This window comes from Mustelus asterias, chromosome 10, assembly GCF_964213995.1.
Source record: "Mustelus asterias chromosome 10, sMusAst1.hap1.1, whole genome shotgun sequence".
Lineage (NCBI taxonomy): Eukaryota > Metazoa > Chordata > Chondrichthyes > Carcharhiniformes > Triakidae > Mustelus > Mustelus asterias.
The window spans coordinates 84304880-84319457 of NC_135810.1; the positions used below are offsets into that span (position 1 = coordinate 84304880).

General features: G+C 43.3%; 1 non-coding gene across 1 annotated transcript; it reads right to left on the reverse strand.

The window, feature by feature from the left end:
- Positions 1-1820: 1820 nt before the first annotated feature.
- LOC144500143 (U1 spliceosomal RNA) lies at positions 1821-1984 on the reverse strand. The gene has a single exon (XR_013498931.1). It is a non-coding gene; the product is annotated as a U1 spliceosomal RNA (small nuclear RNA).
- Between the last annotated feature and the right edge of the window lie 12594 nt (positions 1985-14578).

Sequence of the window (14578 nt, forward strand, 5' to 3'; positions counted from 1 at the left end):
GCGCTAGACTCATTGATCAACAGTTCCAACGCGCCACAGCGAAAAACCGCACTGACCTCCTCAGAAGACAAACACGGGACACAGTGGACAGAGTACCCTTCGTTGTCCAGTACTTCCCCGGAGCGGAGAAGCTACGGCATCTCCTCCGGAGCCTTCAACATATCATTGATGAAGACGAACATCTCGCCAAGGCCATCCCCACACCCCCACTTCTTGCCTTCAAACAACCGCACAACCTCAAACAGACCATTGTCCGCAGCAAACTACCCAGCCTTCAGGAGAACAGTGACCAAGACACCACACAACCCTGCCACAGCAACCTCTGCAAGACATGCCGGATCATCGACACAGATGCCATCATCTCACGTGAGAACACCATCCACCAGGTACACGGTACATACTCTTGCAACTCGGCCAACGTTGTCTACCTGATACGCTGCAAGAAAGGATGTCCCGAGGCATGGTACATTGGAGAAACTATGCAGACGCTGCGACAACGGATGAATGAACACCGCTCGACAATCACCAGGCAAGACTGTTCTCTTCCTGTTGGGGAGCACTTCAGCGGTCACGGGCATTCGGCCTCTGATATTCGGGTAAGCGTTCTCCAAGGCGGCCTTCGCAACACACGACAGTGCAGAGTCGCTGAGCAGAAACTGATAGCCAAGTTCCGCACACACGAGGACAGCCTCAACCGGGATATTGGGTTCATGTCACACTATTTGTAACTCCCACAGTTGCGTGGACCTGCAGAGTTTCACTGGCTGTCTTGTCTGGAGACAATACACATCTTTTTAGTCTGTCTTGATGTTCTCTCCACTCCCATTGTTTTGTTTCTTAAAGACTTGATTAGTTGTAAGTATTCGCATTCCAACCATTATTCATGTAAATTGAGTCTGTGTCTTTATAAGCTCTGTTTGTGAACAGAATTCCCACTCACCTGAAGAAGGGGCTAAGAGCTTCGAAAGCTTGTGTGGCTTTTGCTACCAAATAAACCTGTTGGACTTTAACCTGGTGTTGTTAAACTTCTTACTGTGTTTACCCCAGTCCAACGCCGGCATCTCCACATCATAACACAAGGACATCAGAGATCTTCCTGGTGGGAACAGAGCAGGTCTGATCAGGGTGAATCGCTGACTCCAGAACGTACCTGAACAATTGATGACATTGAACATAATTTTATAATCTACGTTCAGCAGTGAAATTGGTTGCCACTTTCTAATGTCTTCCCTTTCCGCTTGTAGATGAGATGGATTCTGTCATGCGCCCGATCAGGAGAATACTATAGTATACCTCCAGCAAGCCCCGGGTTGATCCAGTCCCACCAAGCCGAAAACAACATCGCTTCCAGGAGTTTTACTCTTCTTGAAAGATCCGAGGGCCTCAGTCAACTCCTCCAGAGTTAGTGGTATGTCCAGGCTCTCTGTCGTCTCAGACCTCCCTGATAGAGGACAGGGTGTCAAAAGCTGAAAGTCAGTTTAGAAGCAGCAGACTGCTGCAATGGGGGATCATTTATTTGATGAATAAATTTTAAAAGGTCAAGAAGGTCTTCTTCTCAAAACGCGTGTGTCTAGTTTATGATGAAAATGATAGAATATCACACAAGGAGAGAGGAAATCATCTGCAGTAAGACGGCAGCATGAATGAAAATGACCAAAGGATGATAAATAAAGACGCAAAATATTGTGGATTTTGACGTTCAGAATCAAATTTATTCATTGGAGTATTAAACTGCTCTGTGCGAAAGAAAGGCAATTCACAGGGAGAAGCGCCCTCTTCAGGAGCAGATAAATTGACAAGTTCTATTTTTGATTTACAGTCAGGGGAGAGCGCGAACGCAGTCCCCCACTACCACAAATTTTGCAGTCGAGTATCCCGCATTTGGGGACATCGCAGGCGTCAGCACACCCGAAGTGCAATGGGTTAGCCTCGTCCTGGGCGAACTACCTGCTTGATCATAGTTTCACCCCTGCCAGGTAAGTATGTCTAAAAGCCGTCAGACACGGCCATCCGACATCAAACATTACATCTTACAGTTATACTTACTGAAATTCAAACGCCAAATTGTCGCTTAGTCTAAGATTATCTGTATCAATTCTTCTATATTATTCTGATAAATGTTGGAATGATCCTACCGATTAAGAGAAACGTTGGTAAGACGTTTCCGGATCTATTTGCATATTGCCCTTAAAAGGAAATGAACTGCCTTCCACCGCTTGTCCTGCAAAGATGTGGAGATGCCGGTGTTGGACTGGGGTAAACACAGTAAGAAGTCTTACAACACCAGGTTAAAGTCCAACAGGTTTATTTGGTAGCAAATGCCACTAGCTTTCGGAGCGCTGCCCCTTCATCAGGTCAGTGGGAGTTCTATTCACAAGCAGGGCATATAAAGTCACAAACTCAATTTACAAAATAATGGTTGAAATGCGAGTCTTTGCAGGTAATCAAGTCTTAAAGGTACAGCCAATGTGAGTGGAGAAAGTGTTAAGCAGAGGTTAAAGAACCTTCAAACCTAGGGACTGTGTTCCGAAATGAAAAGCCTTTTTGTGCATAACTTTGTTCAGGAAGGAAAGATTTAACTTTTTAGAAACGGGTTGGGGGGCGGGGGGGAGAGAGAAGTGAAGATGTTGAGTATTGTCTCAAGAGAAAGTTTTTAGGACCATGAGGAGGTTATTGAGGAGAACCTGAGGAGGTTATTGAGGGAATTCAGGTTAACGTTAATGGGGAGGGAGGGTGAGGGGGGATAGGGGCTATTGGGGGTCCCGGGATGGCCATGAGGGGGATGGAGTATGAGGTGGACTCGGACTCTAACTGCAATATGGATAATATACAACTTTTTTTTGCAGACCATACTCTATTCATAGAATATTTAAAGAAATATTACAATTTCAAATTGTCATAGTAGGAAAGTGCAAAGAAAGTCACATTTTCTCCAGAGACCAAGATGCATTCTGACAACTTGATAGATTTATCTGTCCCATGCTCACACCTTTACCTCTAAACAAGGGCCTTAAGCAGTTGTCTTTACCTGTAAGTGAAGCATCAGTTTTACATCCATGCAGAAATAACAGTGTCTTGATCTTAGTGGACAAAATCACAGAAAAACCAATGGTTGTTGTATGTGAGGAGGCAGTGGTATAGAGGGATTGTCACTGGACTAGTAATCTAGGGACCTAGAGCAATACACTCCAGCCGCCTTGAAATAAAAGCGAACTTTCCATTTGCTTTTGTGCCTGTGTGTGAGCTTTTTAGGTTTCAATAACAAGGACCACCCTCCCTTCGCGTTACAGCTTTCTGCAGTCTCCATTTAAATAACAATCCGCCTTCTCATTCTTTCTTCCAAAATGAATAATCTCACATTTCCCCCCACATTAAATTCCATTTGTCAATTTTCTGCCCAGTCACTTCACCTGTCAATATTGCTCTGTAAACTATTTATATTCTCCTTACAACTTGCTTTCCCTCTCACCTTTGTATCATCTGCAAATTTGGCCACAGTACATTCTGTCCCTTCCTCCAAATCATTAATATATATTGTGAAGAGATGCTGTCCCAGCACTGAACCCTGTGGCACTCTACTGGTTATTGCCCTCCAACCTGAAAGACCCCTCTTATCGGTACTTACTACTTCCTGTTGGCTAGCCAATCCTCTATCCATGTCAGAATATTACCTCCAGCACCATGTATTCCTATTTAGCATAGTAGTCTTTTGTGTGGTACCTTATCAAATGCCTTTGGAAAATCCAAATATACAACATTGACTGGTTCTCCTCTATCTACTCCGACTGATACCTCCTCAAAGAAGTCTAGTAAATTTGTCAGACATGATTTTCCTTTCATGAAACCCTGACTCTGCTTGATCAGATAATGACTTTCCAAATGCACTGCTATTCTCTCCTTTATAGCTGATTCTAATATTTTTCCCACAACTGAAGTTAGACTAACTAGCCTGTAGTTTCCTGCATTTTGCCTCCTTCCCTTTTTGAACAAGGGTATCACTTTGGCAGTTTTCCAATGCTTGGCACAATTCCAGAATCCAAGAGTTTTTGGAAAATGACTATCAATGCATCCATGGTCTCTGCAGCTACCTCCTTTAGGATCCTGGGGTACAAACCATCAAGCAAAGCTGTCCTATCAAACTTGTTGCCGAGTCATTCAGGAAGGATGTGAGGGTAATAGGAGTGACAATCTCAGGCAGTAGAGGCATTCAGGGTCAAAAAGGTGCAAACGTCTGAGGACACATACCAACCGACTAAAGAACAGCTTCTTTCCTGCTGCCATTAGACTTTTGAATGGGCCTACCCTGCATTAAGTTGATCTTTCGCTACGCCCTAGCTATGACTGTAACACTACATTCTGCACTCTCTCAATTCCTTCTCTATGTACGGTATGCTTTGCCTATATAGCGCGCAAGAAACAATACTTTTCACTGTATACTATTACATGTGACAATAATAAATCAAATCAAATTAAAAGCCACCTTGTACATTGATGACATCGCCATCTTCTGCTTGTTTCTTGACTGACTGAAAACAGTGCTTTTCTTAAAAGAAAAAGTGTTTTAACCCTCAGAATGCTGTAACTGTCAGGAGCTGACAAATGAGAGGGTTTCTTGCAAGCTTTAAAAGAAATTTAAATATTTATTCCTCAACAGCTGAATACACACCCACCTGAACATTCATACATACAGACACAGAGAAGAAAAGATTGTGATTACAAAACTGAAAGTAACATGCAATCTAGTCTTAAAACTCTGAGAGTTCTTTGTCACATTTGTTTTTCCCCCGGGTGAAGAGTTGAGAAGATGCAGGCCTGTAATCTTTTTGGCCCACTGAAGAAGAGTCTGGGGGTTTAGGAAGACTAATTCACTGTGTTTTAGTGCTTGCAATAAGAGATTTCACTTGTTTGACTCCAGTTGAGGGGCAGTCGATATCCTGTTGGTTTCTTAGGTAGAGATGTCAAAGGCCAGCCTGAATTCTCTGCCTATTGGTCTTAGCACTGCTGCCTCACTGCGCCAGGGACCCGCATTTGATTCCTGGTTTGGGTCACTGTCTATGCGGAGTCTGCACGTTCTCCCGTGTCTGCGTGGGTTTCCTCCGGGTGCTCCGGTTTCCTCACACAGTCCAAAGGACGTGCTAATTAGGTGCATTGGCTGTGCTAAATTCTCCCTCAGTGTACCCGAACAGGTGCCGGAGTGTGGCAACTAGGGGATTTTCACAGTAACTTCATTGCAGTGTTAATGTAAGCCTACTTGTGACACTAATAGATAAACTTTAAACTTTTCCTTAGGCAGGGTCTTGTTCCTTTGCTGGTCTAGACATTTCTCTCTTTCTGCTTCAGAAATGTATCTTTATAAATCTCCTGATCAGAAACCTTGTTTCTGTCGTGTCCTCAGAGTATTTCTTTCTCTTGTCCTCACAAACAGTTTCTGATGGCTATCGCACAGCCAAGCAATGGGTTCCAAGTCTTGTCCATTTACATACCATTGTGATAGAATAAGGTTTTTTCACACTCATTGTCTAGATTTCAACTCTTTCAGAAAGTCCGCAATCAACATTGTGAAAGCAGTTTCTTTGAATTATTTGAAGAAGGGCAGCCATTAACCACAGAAAGGGTCCTTGGATTTTGATGACTTCTCAAAGATATATCCAGAAAGATCATTTGCATTTTAATGTCTTTGTTAAGGCTTGTCCCAACATGAAGATTGTCTCAGGGTCTTGTTGTCTCCTTGTGTGTTGGAGGAAAGAAAAGGTTACCTGATCTCTCAATTCAATTTTGTTTCAAAGTAAAGTGATACTTTATGATGTGCTAAAGGGACACGCAAAAGCTTCAGGCAACCAATGGGCTCTTTGAGGAAATGCCACAGAGTAAGCCTTCCCACCTTTGTATACCCAGGCCTGGAAACCATGTAAGACCCTCGGGTATATAATGTTTGACAAGAAATATAAATGGATGTTGTAAATATAACCTGTAATGGCAAGTATAGTGAGGTACATTATGTGCTGAAAGAAAGTGGTCTGTATTGAACATTATGTTGCGTCAAACTTGAATTGCTACACAACATAATGTCCCTTTACAAACTTAATGACTAACATATATTTTTGGAAAAAAGGCTGCTCTCCTGGTTCCTTTTGGTTTTATTCTTTTCTACTTATCCCTTCATTCTGGTTCATTCCCTGCTCTGTTATCTATCTCTCTTGCTTTGCTGGTGGCAGGTCTAAATGCTGGCCAATGAGCGGTAAGGACAGTATTTGATTGAGAGATCTGACCAGAGCCAGAAGAATATTTCAGATCCTGTGTGGCGAGTGAAATCCTGCCAAAATGCAGGCCAGCTTGGTTTCGATGGATGGATGACTACAGGGGCAAAGGCCAGCAACAGAAAGCAATGTGGAGGAAATGGCAGGCCAGTCCCTTGCCTGATGTCTCCTCCCACAGCCACATGTCTCATTTCCTCACCTAACTTTCCCCTTTCCTTTATCATCCGACTCCAGCCTTCTACCTTCCCACCACAACTCATCCTAATTCTTGCCATCCCTTTCACTCTCACTTCCAATCCTTCAACTTCATCTTAGAAACTCCCAGTTTGCCCCACATGCTATGGGGGAGGCAGTGGTGTGATTGTATTGTCACTGCATATTGAAACCCAGGGTAATGCTCTAGGGATCGGGGTTCAAATCCCACCACGGTGGATGTTAAAATTTGAATTCAATAAAAATCTGGAATTACAAGTCTAATGATGACCATGAAACTATAGTTGTAAAAACTGACCTGATTCACTAATGTTCTTTAGGGAAGAAAATCTGCCATCCTGACCTGGTCTGGCCTACATGTGACTCCAGTTGACTTTTAACTGCCCTCTGAAATGGGCCTAGCTAGGCACCCAGTTCAAGGACAATTAGGGTTCGGCAACAAATGTTGGCCTTGCCAGCGATACCCACCTTCCTTGAAAGAATAAAGAAAAAACTTGCTTCATTCTTTCGCTATACCGCCACCTGCCTCTTCAATTTCCTCCTCTATCTCTTGTCTATGACACACCCTTTCCCAAATTTTCATGCTCTCTCACCTCACTGGCACTTTTCATGACATCAACCACCACCCCACCCCCAAGGATTCCTTCCCTCTCACCAATCCATCCTCTCCTGTCCCTCACTCTGAGAGATCTCAATCATCCTACCAATCACGGTAGATAATCTGACAGGATTAGTCTTCCAGAACAAATGAATCATTTAACCTGCAGCTATTTGGATCATTGGAACTATCAACCTCTTGAGCCTGTTCTGCCATTCTACTAGATCATAGCTGAACGGTTCCTCATCTCCATTTACTCACCTTTGATCTGCATCCCTCAATATCCGTATATGGAGAAGTTTATTGACCTGAAATTTTAATTGGTGCAGTATCCACAACTTTTCTGAGAGACTTCAGTTTTCTGCTGCCTCGCCACACTGTTCCACAAACTTCCCCCTAAATGATATGAGCTGACAGGTATGTAGTTACTTTTCTTACTGTTACTTTCTCCCTCTCTTCTTTAGTAATCGAGTGGCATTTGTAAATTTCCAATCCAAAGAGGCAACAAATCTAGAAAGCTTTGGAAAATGATGATTATTGTATCTGCAATTTCCTCGCATATTTCCTGAACTATCCTGGGATGTATCAATTGCAAGTCATGCTATTTTGTCCGGTACCCATTTTTAACTTATTTTTCAATCCATTCAATTCCCCTACTTGACTGGAGCCAAGTGTCAGTAATGACTAATGCATCATACCCTATAAGCTACATTTGTGCTTCTAACTAAACTCTTTAAAAATTCTGAAAGTTATAAAGCCAATGTTCAGAGTGGACCAGGCAAGCCCGAATCATTCTCCTTGCTCATTCTAAAAATCAAATTCAAATTGAATCCAATTCATGGTCCCCACAATAGAAGCAAACAAGATCCAAGCTGACAAGGTAAGGCAATGCACCCCATCTTGGGCTTGATCTGACACTTGATCTCAATAACTCAACTTTTTTTTCCCAAGAATATACTTTATTCATAAGAAGTCTGCAAGAACTTTAAAAAAACATTCCAAAACGGCCAACGCACAGAAAGCAATAATATTCAGGTTCTTTACGTACATCAAGTAACACTCTGAGATACTTAAATACAATAAAATAAACATTTCTTATGCTACATGCATTTGTGTACTCTTAAAGGTCTCCTATTTCAGTAACTGTCCCCACCCTGCAATATACATTTTGATTAAAGGTGGCAAAATTAATGGCAAAAATCATTCTCTTCTGCTTCTTCGATGCTTGACACATGCTTCCATATTTTACAGAGTCAGGGAATAAAGTCCTTACTGTGTACCATAGAAACTCATTTATATTTTAATTAACCATCTTCCGGATTATTCACAATATTCCGAGATATTGCCACTTGGCAATGCTCTGTAAGATCTACCTTTCCCTGCCAACACTAAAATCATGGTGTGTTATTTGGATTCTACTTATCTCTCCAAGACTGGATTATGTGAGCCAGACATAGAGGACCAAGATCCAGAGACACTGATAATCTTAAAAAATTCCAGAGCAGAAAATTAAGATTTTGCTCTATGTTAGTGACATCTAGTAAGGAGTCTAACAACACCAGGTTAAAGTCCAACAGGTTTATTTGGTAGCAAACACCACTAGCTTTCGGAGCGCTGCTCCTTCGTCAGATGGAGTGTAAATCTGCTCTCAAACAGGGCATACAGAGACACAAAATCAAGTTACAGAATACTGATTAGAATGCGAATTCCTACAGCCAACCAGGTCTTAAAGATACAGACAATGTGAGTGGAGGGAGCATTAAGCACAGGTTAAAGAGATGTGTATTGTCTCCAGACAGGACAGCCAGTGAGATTCTGCAAGTCCAGCAGGCAAGCTGTGGGGTTACTGATAATGTGACATAAACCCACGATCCCGGTTTAGGCCGTCCTCATGTGTGTGGAACTTGGCTATCAGTTTCTGCTCAGCGACTCTGCGCTGTCGTGTGTCATGAAGGCCGCCTTGGAGAACGCTTACCCGAAGATCAGAGGCTGAATGCCCGTGACCGCTGAAGTGCTCCCCCACAGGAAGAGAACAGTCTTGCCTGGTGATTGTCGAGCGGTGTTCATTCATCCGTTGTCGTAGCGTCTGCACAGTGACATCTAGTGGCAGACTGTCAGTACTTCACATCATTCTCTTCTCTCTATATAACACCAACAGTTTTTAATGAGAAGACATTTTTTCTCCTCAATTCTCTTTGCTGAAGTTATTGCCTCCCCTCCTGAATGGAAGAAGTTGACATGTTGGTAAGTTATGATGGGTAGCCTTTGCTTTATTTAGCTACTATTCATTGGATACTGGGGATATTGAGGATTCTTTCTTTGGTTCCAATTACACCAACCACCCACTGATGAAACACAAGTCAGTTGTCCAGCAATGGTTTGCTTATTTCTTTGTAACAGTGATTCTGAAATGGCAAAGAAAGGGAGAAGGCATGACATTTTCAATTATTTGCCAAATACTGAGGTCCTACAAATTGCAGTAGAATGGTCCCAATAATAAGGGAAGCGAAAGAATTAGGGAGCTTACAGCACAGAAGGAAGCCATGCTTCTGGTGCTTACCTTCAGTTGGAACTACAGCAGATTTCTCTCTTGCTCTTTGCTGGGCTTCCAATATGCAAAGCATAATTAAGAAGCATGATGCCTGAGGGTGACAACTGCCCATCTTTTTCCATCCCAGAGGAACCCCAGACACTGGCTTGCTCCCTGACTGGGATTTGCACCTCACTGAATATGAAATCTGAATCGGACTGCAGGGATTTTAGATCCATGGCTATGCTCCTGGTTGCTGATAGAGAAAATTCCCAATCTCATGGGGCGGCACGGTGACACAGTGGTTAGCACTACTGCCTCACAGTGCCAGGGACCCAGGTTTGATTCCCGGCTTGGGTCACTGTCTGTGTGGAGTTTGCACATTCTCCCCGTGTCTGCATGGGTTTCCTCCAGGTGCTCCAGCTTCCTCCCACAGTCTGAAAGACGTGCTGGTTAGGTGCATTGGCCCAAACAGGCGGCGGAGTGTGGTGACTAGGAGAATTTCACAGTAACTTCATTGCAGTGTTAATGTAAGCCTTACTTGTGACTAATAAATAAATTTTGCTTCATAGTTTGAAAAAGTGGTTCCTGATTTCATTCTTAGTTCTTAGATTATGCCCTGTTGATCCGGATTCCCTCACCAGAGGAAATTGTTTCTCTGAATCTACCCTTCTCAAATCTCTTTAATTACTGCCACTGCTGCCTCACAGCACCAGGGACCCAGGTTCAATTCTGGCCTCGGGTCACAGTCTGTGTGGAGTTTGCACATTCTCCCCATGTCTGCATTGGTTTCCTCTGGGTGCTCCGGTTTCCTCCCACAGTCCAAATATGTGTGGGGGTTAGGTTGATTGGCCGTGCTAAATTGACCCTAGTGTCAGGGGGATAGCAGGGTAAATACATAAGGTTACAGGGATAGGCCCTGAGTGGGATTGTTGTCGGTGCAGGCTTGATGGGCCGAATGCCTTCCTTCCGTACTGTAGGGATTCTATGATTCATCAATGGGATTACTTCTAATGTTTCTAAACTCAAAGGCCTATAGACCAAGTTTATGCAACTTAGCCATCAGAAGTTAGATCCAAATGGGTGGAGGTAACAAATAACAAGGGGAAGAAGACACAGGTGGGAGTAGTCTATAGGCACCCTAACAGAAGCTATACAGTAAGATGGAGAATAAATCAGGAGACAATAAGGGCCTATAAAAAAGGCAGTTCTTTAATCATGGGTGACTTTAATCTTCATGTAGATTGAGAAAATTAAATTAGCAGAGGTAGCCATGAGGAAGAATTCATAGAGTGTATTTCGGACAGTATCCTCGAACGATATGTTGTGGATCCAATTAGGGATCAGGCTATTTTGAATCTGGTAATGTGTAATGACAGTAAGAAGTTTAACAACACCAGGTTAAAGTCCAACAGGTTTATTTGGTAGCAAAAGCCACACAAGCTTTCGGAGCTGCAAGCCCCTTCTTCAGGTGAGTGGGAATTCTGTTCACAAACAGAGCATATAAAGACACAAACTCAATTTACATGAATAATGGTTGGAATGCGAATACTTACAACTAATCAAGTCTTTAAGAAACAAAACAACATGAGTGGAGAGAGCATCAAGACAGGCTAAAAAGATGTGTATTGTCTCCAGACAAGACAGCCAGTGAAACTCTGTGGGGGTTACAAATAGTGGGACATGAACCCAATATCCCGGTTGAGGCCGTCCTCGTGTGTGCGGAACTTGGCTATCAGTTTCTGCTCAGCGACTCTGCGCCGTCGTGTGTCGCGAAGGCCGCCTTGGAGAACGCTTACCCGAATATCAGAGGCCGAATGCCCATGACCGCTGAAGTGCTCCCCAACAGGAAGAGAACAGTCTTGCCTGGTGATTGTCAAGCGGTGTTCATTCATCCGTTGTTGCAGCGTCTGCATAGTTTCCCCAATGTACCATGCCTCGGGACATCCTTTCTTGCAGCGTATCAGGTAGACAACGTTGGCCGAGTTGCAAGAGTATGTACCGTGTACCTGGTGGATGGTGTTCTCACGTGAGATGATGGCATCTGTGTCGATGATCCGGCACGTCTTGCAGAGGTTGCTGTGGCAGGGTTGTGTGGTGTCATGGTCACTGTTCTCCTGAAGGCTGGGTAGTTTGCTGCGGACAATGGTCTGTTTGAGGTTGTGAGGTTGTTTGAAGGCAAGAAGTGGGGGTGTGGGGATGGCCTTGGCGAGATGTTCGTCTTCATCAATGACATGTTGAAGGCTCCGGAGGAGATGCCGTAGCTTCTCCGCTCCGGGGAAGTACTGGACAACGAAGGGTACTCTGTCCACTGTGTCCTGTGTTTGTCTTCTGAGGAGGTCGGTGCGGTTTTTCGCTGTGGCGCGTTGGAACTGTTGATCAATGAGTCGAGCGCCAAAGTTGTAAGTATTCGCATTCCAACCATTATTCATGTAAATTGAGTTTGTGTCTTTATATGCTCTGTTTGTGAACAGAATTCCCACTCACCTGAAGAAGGGGCTTGCAGCTCCGAAAGATTGTGTGGCTTTTGCTACCAAATAAACCTGTTGGACTTTAACCTGGTGTTGTTAAACTTCTTACTGTGTTTACCCCAGTCCAACGCCGGCATCTCCACACAATGTGTAATGAGACAGGTTTAATAAACAATCTCAGAATAAAAGATCCCCGAGGAAACAGTGACAATAACTTGATAGAATTTAGCACTCTCAGTTTGAGAGTGAGAAACTAGGGTTGGAATTAAGGGTAATTACAAAGGAATGAGGGCAGAGTTGGCTGGAGTGAACTGGGAAAGGAGTTTAGCAGAAAAGATGGTTGATCAGCAATGGTAGATGTTTATGAAAAAGACTCACAACAAGGATATATCCCAGTAGGGAAGAAGGATTCTAGGAAGGGGATAAATCAAGCATGGTTAAGCAAGGAAGTTAAGGGTGGGGATATGGTAGGATCACAGCTTCAGAATTGAGCAATGCTTTCTTGGCTTGCACAAAAGTATTATTGCATTGATCCGACAGACCACTTCCACTGCTTGGTTCTGGCACAAAAGGTTATACAATGGTTTTAAAATGGTTGCCAAATTTGAAACAAATCTTCCGTAGTAGTTCAACAATCCTAGGATCACAACTAGTTAATATTCTGAGGTGCAGGCACCTCTGCGATAGCCTTGACCTTCAAAGAAGATTTGTGAAGGCCCATGGCATCAATCACATGTCCCAAATATTCAATGGAAGATTGGACAAACTCACACTTGTCCTTCCGGACTCCCAGACCATAGTCTTCCAATCTCTGAAGAGCGGCATCCAAATTCTGAAGATGTTCCTTTTCGTTTCTTCCAGTGACCAGGGTGTTATTCAGATAGCACTGGACTCCATTCAGTCCATTCAGAGTCTGATCCATTGCTCTTTGAAACCATGCCGGTGCAGATGTGATAACTAACGGCAATCTTCGGTACCGGAACAAGCCTTTATGTGTCACGATTGTCAGAGGTTCATGCGACTTCTGGTCCACATTCATCTGTAAGTAAGCCTGGCTTACGTTGACTTTGTTAAAATGTTGGCCTCCTGCCAATCCTGCAAACAGGTAATTGATGTAGGGTAATGGCCACTGTTCCACACGTAATACTGGATTTAGGGTGGCTTTGAAGTCTCTGCAAAGCCTTACGGATCTATCCTTCCTGATGACTGAAATTATTGGTGTGGCCCTTTCACTAATGCCGACAGGCTCTAAGACTCCCGTCTTCACAAGTCGTTCCAAGTCAGCCTCCACTTTCAGCCTGATAGCATAGGGTATTGACCTTGCCTTCAAGCATTTTGCTTTGCTTCCTTCTTTAATCTTCAATTTAACTGTCTTTCATACTCCTCAGTTCTCCATCAAACACATTCATGTGTTTCTTTATAATTTTTTGAGACCTGATTCTCTATTAGTTATTCAGTTGACTTTGGCCCAGTTCAGTCAAATCTTTTCTAACCATATTTGCACCATCAGTGCTGGATAATTGCCCTTTACTACATGTAGAGACAAATATGCTGTTTATCTGTTAAGTTGCACAGATACTTCAATGGAACCACTTCAGTTGTGCATGTCTTTAAAACCATTCTTGAAGCTTTCAGGGGAATATGTCTGGGTTTTTCCTTATATACAAGGTCCCACACAAGAGATTAGTGAGCAAAATTAAAGCTCATGATATTGGGGGTAATGTATTGACCTTGATAGAGAACTAGTCGGCAGACAGGAAGCAGAGTGTGGGAATAAAGCAGAGTGTGGCAGGCAGTGACTAGTGGGATACCACAGGGTTCAGTCCTGGGACCCCAGCTGTTCACAATATACGTTAATGTATACCCCATTCACCCCGGGCTACTCTCTTCCACCTTCTTCTGTCAGGAAAAAAATACATAGGTCTGCGGTCGCGACTCAAGAACAGCTCCTTCCCTGCTGCCATCATACTTTTGAATGGACCTACCTTGTATTAATTTGATCTTTCTCTACATCCTAGCCATGACTGTAACACTACATTCTGCACCCTCTACTTTCCTTCTTTATGAATGGTATGCTTTCTCTGTACTGCACGCAAGAAACAATATTTTTCACTGTATACTGTCACTGTAATACACGTGACAATAATAAATCAAATCAACTAGGGGATTTTCACGGTAACTTAAGAGTGTTAATGTAAGCCTTCTTGTGACACTAATAAATAAACTTTAATAAACTAAAAAGTAGTAAGCAGCGTGGTGAGGTGGCAACACATAGCCTGTCAGTATTTTTGTTCATACATAGAATGTGGGTGTTGCTGGCTGGGTCAGCATTTATTGTCCATCTCTGAGGACAGTTAAGAGTCAACCACATTGCTGTGGGTCTGGAGTCACATGTAGGCCAGACCAGGGAAGGACGGCAGAATTCCTTTCCTAAAAGACTTTAGGAGTGCATCCCAACGTGGAGCTCTTGATTCTTTTTTAGTGAAATAGAAAGCACTTTAATTCATCC